This window comes from Acomys russatus, chromosome 2, assembly GCF_903995435.1.
Source record: "Acomys russatus chromosome 2, mAcoRus1.1, whole genome shotgun sequence".
Taxonomy (NCBI): Eukaryota; Metazoa; Chordata; class Mammalia; order Rodentia; family Muridae; genus Acomys; species Acomys russatus.
The window spans coordinates 38447609-38456915 of NC_067138.1; the positions used below are offsets into that span (position 1 = coordinate 38447609).

At 41.8% G+C, this 9307-nt stretch overlaps 1 pseudogene; it reads right to left on the reverse strand.

Annotated features, from left to right (window-relative positions):
• Positions 1-5742: 5742 nt before the first annotated feature.
• On the reverse strand, positions 5743-8583 carry LOC127198069 (28S ribosomal protein S5, mitochondrial-like; annotated as a pseudogene).
• Between the last annotated feature and the right edge of the window lie 724 nt (positions 8584-9307).

Sequence of the window (9307 nt, forward strand, 5' to 3'; positions counted from 1 at the left end):
CTCCAATGGAACATCTATAGCATAATCTCTCAACCATAAAAGAAGGGGAAGACAACCAGAGAACTGGGAGGACTGCTACAAAAATAGTCTTCTAAACGAGGACAGGATGTCATACTCATGAACTCTCAGTAATACGGTTGCCACACAATAGCAGGCTAGTCAATACTCTACCACATGTAGATGAAGGGTTCACAAGAGCCTTCAATTTGGCTGCTGATAAAATTAGTGTTTTGCAGGGACAAATCCTCTGACAGGTTGCCCATGCATCAGTGGTCAGTCCTACACCCAAGGACATATGGGTGACACTAAATGGACTTAGTAGGATAAACACACACACACACACACACACACACACACACACTCACACTCACACTCACACTATAGAGAACAAGGACATAAATTTGAGAAAACAGTGTGTGAGAGAGGAGACAAGGGAGGGTTTAGAGAGAAAGGTGTCATACTATGAAAATGTATCATATACATGTATAAAATTCTCAAAAACAATACAATTGTTTTAAAAAGAAAGAAAAACAACAAGCTAGCCCTGGGTAATCAAACCCCAACACAGAAACAAAGACAAAAGAACATGTTGTCTGCAAAATTTACTAATACCATAGTAGGGACACCAATCAGAACTTGAAAAACTTCAGGTAAAGAATTTAAAAGAATAATTATGACAATATTAAACCAACTCAAAGAAGATATAAATGTACTTAAGGAGAAGAAAAGCACAGAGCAGAATGAAATGAAGGTGTCCACTCAAGACATAATAACATAATTCAGTAAAGAGAATTGTTGAAGAAAAGCAAAAATGAAATAGTTCCGAGAAGAAGAAAAAAACCCAATAAATCAAATAGAAATTTAGTGGAAAATTTCACCAACTAAATGAGTCGTGTGGAAAACAGTATCAATGATTAAACACTAAATAAAAACTAGGTCATTCAATAAAAGTCAATGATAATTTTTTAAAGTATAAAGAGAGCATAAGTGAAAATTGTGACATCACAAGAAGACAAAATCTTCAAAATTATGGACATAGTAAGAGAAAAATATCATTCCAAAGCATAGCCAATATTTTTAATAAAATTCAAAGAAGAAAATTCCCAAAGCTTAGAGAAGTGATACCCATGCTGGGACAGGAGTCCCACAGAACACCAAAAGAACAGCATCAAAAAACCAAAACCAAAACCAAAACCAAAAATCAAAACCACTCTCAGTTGTTTGCTAATTTAAGTCTCTCTCTCTCTCTCTCTCTCTCTCTCTCTCTCTCTCTCTCTCTCTCTCTCTCTCTCTCTCCTCTCTCCTCTCCTCTCTCTCTCTCTCTCTCTCTCTCTCTCTCTCTCTCTCTCTCTCTCTCTCTCTCTCTCTCTCTCTTGCTCTCTCGCTCTCTAGCTATCTCTTCCCCACTCTCTCTTTTGATGCTTCTAACTTCTAACTCACTGAACCATGACTAAATGAGAAGCATTTTTTGACACACTTGCTAATTTGCCATCAAGTTTACTGTGACGACGGAAAAAGTCTTTATTTTATTAGTACCCTTGATTACCACAAATGCTAGCAATGTGCTTCAGGATGACAAGAGTTCATATCATCTTCTGAGACTACTCCACAAGAGGGCTACTCCATGGGACTGAATTCGTTCCTGGTGCTATCTATAAATCTGATCCGAAACTATTTCCTTGGAAGCACTCAGCTCCGGGAAAGCAACCTAGCCCTATTTTCCTGCTAAATGGACATGCCAATCTGTCTTCTACATATTTCTGTTCATGCTCGTCGATCAGTGCTGCTCTCAGTCTAAGTCAAAGAAACGTCTTTTGTAGTAGGCAGCTGTAGACACAGAGGTTCATAACTGGTCAATGTCATGAGAATAAGTAGCCACTGACTGCTCAGCTATAAATTGGTCATGCATATTAACCCCTACAAGTCTTAGCAACCCGAGGAACAGGGAGCAGAAACAATATAAAAGCCTGATCAGGGGAGGTATGTTGTGACATGCTGTCTCCCAGCCATCACACTCATAAAGTCACAATAGCTGCAGTTGCTTTCACAGGAATTTGACAAGATCAAGACAGTCAAGAATTTCAGCATGGATAGGAGTTGGAACCATGTACTTGAATCTCTAATTAAAGAGCTATTGGCAGTTGTTGGCTGGTTTGGAAGGAGGTACCATTCTTCCTTGGGTACATTGTCTCCTTGCAGTCAGGCAGCACTGATTGAGCCTTCAGTGGGATATACATACATACATACATACATACATACATACATACATACATACGTGAGTGGGGGATGTACTGAGGGATAGTTTTTATGTCAACTTGACACAAGCTAAATTCATCTGAGAGGAAGGAACCTCAACTAAGAAAATGCTTCCATAAGATAGGGCTATAGGCAAGCCTGTAGAGCATTTTTGTAATTAGTGACTGATGGGGGAAGGCCCAGCCCATTGTAGATGGTGCCATCCCTACTGTAACAAAGCCGGATGACCAAGCCCTGGGGAGCAAGCCATTAAGCAGCACCTGTCTAGAGCCTCTGCCCCAGCTCGTGTCTCAAGGTTCTGGCCTTGTTTGATCTCCTGTCCTGACTTGCTTTGATGACGAACAGCAAGCAATATGAGGTAAATGCCAAATGAATCCTCTGCTTACCAACTTTCTTTTGGGCATGGTGTTTCATCATAATAATAGTAACTCTATGGTAGGGGATGTTGGGGGAAGTAGGAGGTAGGTGAGGTGGATGCAACCAAGATACATTTTATGTATGCGTGAAATCGTCAAAGATTAAATGAACATTATTGTTTAAAATTCGATTTAGTTGCACTCTATAGAAAATTCTGTTGTACTATATTACAAGAAGTAACAAGGTAGGATTGGCTGGTCATGCACAACACTGAGCTCTCTGCAGCTCAGGTTACTTCCATCTTTTTTTTTTTTTTTTTTAAGATTTATTTATTAATTATGTATACACTGTTGTGTCTGCATGTACATGTAAATGCCAGAAGAGGGCACTAGATCTCATTATATATAGTTGTGAGCCACACTGTGGTTGCTGGAAATTGAACTCAGGACATCTGGAACAGCAGACAGTGCTCTTAACCTCTGAGCCACCTCCCCAGCCCACTTGCATTTTTTTCATTTAGTCATCCTTGCTGAGTCTTCTCAGTGCTCAGCTGGCCCTGCCCTGCCCTGTCTTCTCAGTCCTTAGGCTGGCCCTGTCCCTGGCCTGTCTTCTCAGTGTTCAGCTGGCCTTGGCCCTGTCCTGTCTTCTCAGTGCTCAGCTGGCCCTGGCCTGTCTTCTCGGTGCTCAGCTGGGCCTGGCCCTGCCCTGTCTTCTCAGTCCTTAGGCTGGCCTTGGCCCTGTCCTGTCTTCTCAGTGCTCAGCTGGCCCCACCCTGTCTTCTCAGTGCTCAACTGGCCCCTCTCAATATCTATCAGTACAAGGCTGCAACCATTCCAGACAGAGTGAGGGAAGAACGATTTAAGTTTGTTTCCTTTCAGGAGTGAGGAAGACTTCTGAAATCACACCCAACCAAATTTTACCACGTTTAACTAAAACTAGTTTATTTTTCCATCTCCAAACCAGAGTACATTGGATAACTTACCCATGGTAACAGAAAGACTCCTAGAATCTCTTGGATTTGGGAGCAGGCCTGGCTCTCAATGATCACTCTCCAGTTCTTGCCAGGACCCTTACCATCACCTGTCCTTACTTTCTACTATTCTTTTTGTTCATTACATTAAAGCTGTATTTTTTTCAAGCTTGCCAAGCAAGTTTCCATCTCAAATTTTGCTTACACTTTTCCCTACTTCATTTGGATCTCTTCTTAAATGACATTTCTTCAAATATTTGTCCATTCCCATGTCTAACCTGAAAATAACACCCTGACACCTTCTGCCCTCACTTCCCAAGGTGTTCACCACTAGGAGATATTACACAATAGCAATGCTTTTCCATCTTATTTCTACTGGAATATGACTCTCAGCCAGGGCTTTCATGCTTACTCCCCTGTCAGATTTCACCAAAACTTGGGACCTTTTTGGCACACAGTACTCAATAAGTAATTATAACTAAATGAAGATTTTTCTCAATCTCAAATTTCAGAGAGGACAGATGTTACCTAGAATGGGATAGGTGGCTGCTGGCAGTCAAGGAAACTGGGGTGTAGTAAGATGTGCCTCATCTGTAGTGTGACCGTGCACCCTGCTTTGTTCTAGGTTGTGTTGGAATATTGTTTTCTATTTTTTTTTTTAATGAAATGGTTACCTATCACCTTAATATACTGTGAGTTCTATTTAATGGCTTTACACATATTGGCTTATTTAATCCTGTTAACAATATAAGCAGTAGGTATTTTGTGATCTTCATCCTCTGTTGAAAAGGGGAGAGTTGCAGCGGCAAGAGGGTGAACAATATTGCCACAGCAGAACGATGAGTCGGCAGACTTAGCCTTTATACTGGGCTCTGAAAGGGATATCTGCCATGACTTAATGCTTTTCTCCTGCATATCATCCAACAAACTGTTGATAAGACCTGGAATGCCTTAACATGCTATGCAAAGACTTTTATTATCTAAATTTGCTTCTTATTCTGCTCTTACTTAACTATAGCAGCCTACTTTCACTTGTTATAAAACTTTTATAGAATCAACTTTTTTGTTCTTTTGTTTTGTTTTGTTTTGTTTTTGAGACAGTGTCTCTCTGTGTAGCTCTGATTATCCTGGAACATCATTCTGTAGACCAGGATGGACTTGAGCTCACTGAGGTCCACCTACCTTTGCCCTCTGAGTGTTGGAATTGAAGGTATTCAGGACCCATCCAGGCTTGGAGCCAGCCTCCTTTTGCTTAAGAGTCCATGCTATTCTCAGGCCTCTCTCCTTTTGTTCACCCACTTCCTTCTACCTAATTTGTCACAGTTCTGCCCCTTCCAGGAAGCAGGTCTGCTCTTCTCCCTATTTCTATAGCACCCTGTATCAAAACACATTATAAATCTTTTTGAAGGCAGAGTTCACATCTTTGTCATTTTTGATACTTTTTTAATAAGGAAATGAGGTGAAAGAAAATGTGAAAGTTAAAAATCATAATTATAAAATAAAATGTCCAGGAAAAATATTCTTCACTGACCCACAATAAAATAGAAGTACATATTTACTCTCTGTGATGGGGGGTGGGTACATCATGACCATCACCCCAGAACCATTATATAATTAAAGCTTTATCTGTATCCACACAAACATGTTTATTCATCTATGTACAGCTGATGACTTCTTTGAGGCTACTATTTCAGATCTAAGCAGTTGTGACAGAGACCATATGGCCTACAATACTGAAAATAGGTAATACCCGGTCTGTGCAGGTAAAACTTGGTGACTCTGGCTTTACAATATAACGTTTAGTGACTGTCATAAAAATTCCATTTGGTGTCCTCCATTAGCATCTGTCAGTTGGCACACTCCACCACTGGGTAGGGTTGGAGATTGCTGTAGAGAGCAGAGTGGGTGAAATACACTGTCAAAGCATCATGCTTGTTTCCATTCCCGGACGACAAAAACTGTCTCCAAACTTCAAGAAGCTAATATATGTCTATTCTATTTTTAGGATGAATGCCTGGATGAAACTAGGACACTTCTACAGACTCATAAGTATTTAACTTCAAACCCTTAAACTGAACTTGGGCTTATTCCTGCTACTGCAGAACACCTTGTCTTCTACGTGCTGTGTGATGACACTGGACCATAAGGGATGACCTTCCTCACCCTCTCCTCATAGGCACCATGTCCGGCTTGAGCTCTCCACCGTACCCACTGGGCATGCCTAAGAGGGAAACCACATAATTATTGCTTTTCTTTTTTTCGAAAAAAAAAAAAAAAGGCAGCTATGTTCAAACAGAAGATTAAGAATTCCCCCTAGTGCCAAGAGAGTGAGGAAGAGTAATAGAGAGACTCTCTGGTCTAGAGTTTAGGGAAGATGGTTCTGGGAGAAGAAAAAGATAGTTATTATGAGGAGTTCTTTTTTTTTTTTTCAAATCTATAATTATTTCTTTGAAAATAAAGAAGGTTGGACTTTCCTTTAAAAAAAAAAGAAAAAAGAAGGCAACCCTTCAAGGTGAGTGGAGTCTTTTCCAGGTGCTGGACACAAGAGGCACTTGGTTGGACCAGGCTGGGGATGTTCAGTGGCGATCTTTTTAAACCAGATTCCACAGAGCACTTCCTTCCCTGCACTTCTGGCCAGTCCAGTTGGGTATCAGGAACCTCAGGCTCAGGCTCTGGCTCCTTCCTCGAGGCTCCCTGTGGGAAGGCAACAATAGGCCGAGTACCACATTCCCCCTGGAATTCTACCACATGGAGACTCTTCTTATTGGATAGGTGTTGGTGAGTTTCCTGGTGGACAAGCCCATGGAAGAGGCCCCTAGTGAGGGTCATCCTGTTCATGGACCCAGTGACCCTTGCATACATGTCCTTGATGCCAACGAGGCGGCAGATGGTGGTAATGGCCCTGTGGCAGCGGAGCCCGTAACCTCTGGGTTGTTTCTTCATCCTGACCTGTGTCCTTTTAAATCTCAATGAAACATCATGGAGTATTGTACGGCCTCATATCGTTCTATATAATGCTAATCATGGATCGCTCTGTTCTTTGCCTTTATGAAAGCGTCTGCCTGGTCAGTAGCTTTTCGATAGCAAAACCTGCAGCCTTGTTTCCGTTCCCCACAACAAACAGGACATAGACGGAATTCGTTCTTCCCTCTTTTGCTGTCATATTGAAAACATTTCTTACCTTGAGAATCCTGGTACCAAAGTCTTCCTATGTTTCTCCATTGGGTCCTGGGTCTAGGGGGCCAATCCTGACACACACACACCCTCCATGTGTTTCCATTCCAACCGCGTTCCCCTTTAACTTTTGTCTTCCTCTTCCAGTCCCACTCCTCTCTGCTGGGCCATGTCAGCCTCCACCTTCTCCTGCTCTTCTTTGCTTCTTCAGCCAATGTCTGGACTACTCAACTTCATATAAGAGGAACAGTCAGACCAGGCCACAGGAAACCAGAACGCCCTTCACCGATGATCGGGCTCCTGCCCAAAATCCTTCTTCTTCTTCTTTCTTATTGTTCTTTTGCCTCTGCCTTTTCTTGCTCCAGTACCCATCTCCGCTAATACACCTTTTCAGAGCTCTTCTGCAGTCAATTTGGTGACGGAACTGTACGGTCTACACTGTTGGCCCACCCAGGTGCTGGGAGATGAGCTGCAGCCCTGTTTGGAATGTATGACTCAAGCTGGTCACAGTGGGTTTGTCTTGTTCCACTTGGTGACAAACAGCATGGCTGAGAGCTGTCTTCACTGCCAAAAAGGAAGCTGCTGCTACAGGAAAGGTGTTTAAAGAGAGGAGCCTAGACAGGAAATTACCTGCTGGCGTGCTACATAGTGCAAGGAGACAGCCTGCAGCATGCCATATGTTGGAGCGGGAACAGCTCCTTATGATGACTTCTATTAAGTCCTTACATCCACTAGTTAACCAAATAAAGATCTATAGTTTTCTTAAAGAGAAAATTGAACTCTTACTTTGTTCTCAGATGTCTTGGTGTGGGCATCGTTGCACAAAAGTAAGTTTCCTCGGTGGACCCTTGCCAATTTTTTTTCTTTTCTTTTCTTTTCTTTTTTTTTCTTTTGGCCCTTGTCATCTTAATGTGGAGAGTACATCTAAGGGGCTTGATGCACATTATCACTTTAGTACTATGTTATTAAAATAGGAGTCAGTCTCTTTGAGGGGAGACTTCTTTTGCACTAAGAAATGAGACCTTTTCATTCCGATCTATGCTACCATCCCAACGCCTTTGCCCAGATCACAGAACAGAAGAGGACTGGATTTGGCATGCCAACAGACTTTGCTCACTTTCAGTCCTGTGGATATTTGTGTTTTGTGTGCAGTAACATCTGGACATATGTGGGCAATGCTAGCAGGGCCTTTACAGAAGCAGATGTTGTGCGAACCAGTTTTGCACTACTCACCAGTAAAGCAGGCAGGCAAGCAGGATGGTGCTGTTCGTTGCCTGGCGTTTGGCAAAGAAAAGAAAAGAAATTCATCTCTGACATCTGTTCTTCCTCTTTACAGACTGGCTTCTGCAACCAAGACCTGATCAGGCACAATTGACAATTATTGACGGCCCCTGACGAGGAGGCCAGAGAAAGCTCATGAAAAGGGGAAGGAGTAAGTGATTCGTGTCCATAGGGTGCCTTGAAGGACAAACTAAGGGACAAGGCGCTTTCTTTTTAACTTGGGGATGCTTTAGCAAACTCCAGCAGTGTACCACAGGAACTAAAACATAAATAACTTTGTCCTTTATGTTCCCCAGCACCACCACCAGTTATTAGGAGCAGCCTGAAAAGTTAAATCCTTCCTGTCGTGAAATAATAACAGCTATAATTTATTGAGTACTCGGCAAGCACTGTATAATCTCTAAGTCCTTGACAGAAATTATCTTCATGTTCGCCTTTGGGCCAGCACACGCAAAGAGACAGATCAAGAAACTGACCAAGGGGGTTGTTCTAGAGTGTGAGAGCAGATTTCATCCTACTGCTTCTGCCAACGCGTTGTCCCACATCGATCCGTACAGAATTGCATGCGCCTTTAGAGAGTCATGGCCTAGGAAGTGAGAGTTGGCACTTGGAGCCAGAGAGTTTTGAATTTCCTTGGGGAAATTGCAGCTACTGGATTTGGTCTAGTTATTGACCTTTGAAACCTCACTTCCTTTGTCTGTAAATAAACAGAAAAAATTGATCTTTTTGGGCTTCTGTGTGAGTTAAATGAAAGAAGATACTATGTATATACACATATACACACATATATACATACATGTATGTGTGTATGTATGTGTGTATGCATGAAAAGCTCCTTACATGCAACAGAACTATATGTTCCTTTTCTATTTTCTATTGAATCATGCCTTCTGAACGCACCTCAAACTACCATACAAAAACCTTTGTGCTTTATCCTTTATGGCACAATTTTAAAAAGCATATCTTAAGCTCCCATATTTGACAGAAGATGTAGCAATAAAAATATCTGTTACTGCTCAGATCATGCAACTTGTCATTGGTCACATTGCCAGGTTTACTAAGCATCTTGACACTATTGTTCTAAAGTGGGTTAGTCCATTAATAAATGGGACCTCATGAGGCTGAGAAGCTTCTGTAAGGCAGGAGACACTGTCAAGAGAACAAAGCGACAGCCTACAGACTGGGAAAAAATCTTCACCAACCCTACATCTAACAAAGGTCTAATATCCAAAATATATAAAGAACTCAAGAAATTAAACACCACCAAAC